The following is a 1,789-nucleotide window of genomic DNA, read 5'->3' on the forward strand; positions in this document are numbered from 1 at the left end:
GTGTAACGCAGTAGTAATTGCCTGGCAGATAATCTTCAGTGGTCTGTCAAAATGAGTTACCTCTGCTTGAGTACAAATTGGAAATTTATTAGCATAATTAATCAGTTGAGTTAATTCCTTAACACGTTCAGAAGTCTGTCTTCCAAAGAAGCTGTTTCTACAGTTACAGGCATAGTTCAGTTGTAAAACTTTCACCTTTGTGAAAATGATGTGACTGTTCCTGTTTCCTGTGACAAGAGTTTCACTAGAACCTGTGTGATGGGCTGCCAGCATTTGTGCTGTTGTCATTCTTCTTGATGTCCTCTCCTCAGTACCCCACTCCAGAACTGACTTGCTGGGGCATCAACATAAGGCTTGCTCTTCAGACTTCTTAATCTCCCCGTGTCGTTCTGCCAAATCCAGTTCCTAAGAGAAGGTTATGCACAAAATCTCATACTGGTTGCTGTGCCATCTTGGCAAGGAGCTCGTGCTTCCACAAGGAGCTTGAATGCCTCTGATAAAGGTAGCGAGTCATTTCAGGCAGTGACTATACTGAAATTATTTCAGTCACATCAAATGGTGGACAGCAGGTAGTCTGGTAGCCTTGCTAACACAAACCTCTGATGTAGGGAGAGCAAGCTTTTCCTGTGCTAGCCAGATTTTTCCCTGCGTTCTAGTCTTTCTCTATTCTCAGAAATGGCCTGATTGGCAACTCCCTCCTTCCTGCCTGTCCTGGAAGACAGCAGGAAGTAGTGAAGACCGAAACCTACAGCTGTGCATGCTTTTCTGTTCTGCCCTGCTGGCAAAGTCGTGCCTGCCTTTGGTAGGAGGAGATGTCAGCTGTACTGCAAGCCTCCGGATTTTCCCTCTTCCTTTGAGAGCCATGTGCAATTACATTCTGTTCTGCTTCTCTTCCTTTCCTCCTCCATCCACGACTCCTTTGATCCATGAGTCAGCATCCAAGAGGTTGGAGCTCACAATGTGCAGACACTACAAAAGGCAGGTTTCCTAGAGCTGAGCCACAAAGTGGTTTTGACTCCTCCTCCTTTCAATGATTATTTCTTCTTTGCTAATACTGTAGTAACTGCCTGTAGCTTTTTTACGTCTCTTAAGTTGAATCTCAGAGATGCTTTTTTAATTGTAGGAAGGCAGCTAAACCGAAACAACTGCTGGCAAGTAGTATGGAAAGGTTGCTTGTCATCTGGAGTATTTGAATTTAGGAAGGGTGGATGTGTTGGGTGGAGTGTGACTGCTGTTAGTCATACTGCTAACAGTTTTTTCAAAAGGATTTTTTTTTATTACTGGTGTGGCACAGCTTTTCAAAGTGAAGTGTATCTTCTGTTGTGGAAACCTTAATTTAGAAATACTTGTGCTAGCATTACAAAATACTGCCAATTTTTATGAAAAAGGCAGCAACAGTGAATCTGCAATTACTTTTTTCCTGTAAAGAATACCTCAAGCCAATTAGCTAAGGCATTCTTTTAGGGCATGGTTTGTTAAGAAACTTAAATTTAATCACCACTAGAATACAAACATCCAAAATTCTGTTGAGATACCTGTATGTAGATATGTAGAGAGATGCATAAATAAAAATAAAACTTTTACCAATTACTTAATGTATAACCACCATCAAGTGGTCACAGTAAGATATTCCATCTCATGCCAAGCAGTGAAGATACATCTTTTAACTGCCTGTCTTGCAAGTTGGAGTAGATGTGATCTGAACCATTTTCAACTGTTAATTTTATGACTGGTCTTTCAGATAAGGATGGCTCTTTAATGAAGAAATGGTACGAGTTTGTCAAACAAC

This window comes from Mesitornis unicolor, unplaced genomic scaffold (assembly GCF_000695765.1).
Source record: "Mesitornis unicolor isolate BGI_N332 unplaced genomic scaffold, ASM69576v1 scaffold12428, whole genome shotgun sequence".
NCBI lineage: Eukaryota > Metazoa > Chordata > Aves > Mesitornithiformes > Mesitornithidae > Mesitornis > Mesitornis unicolor.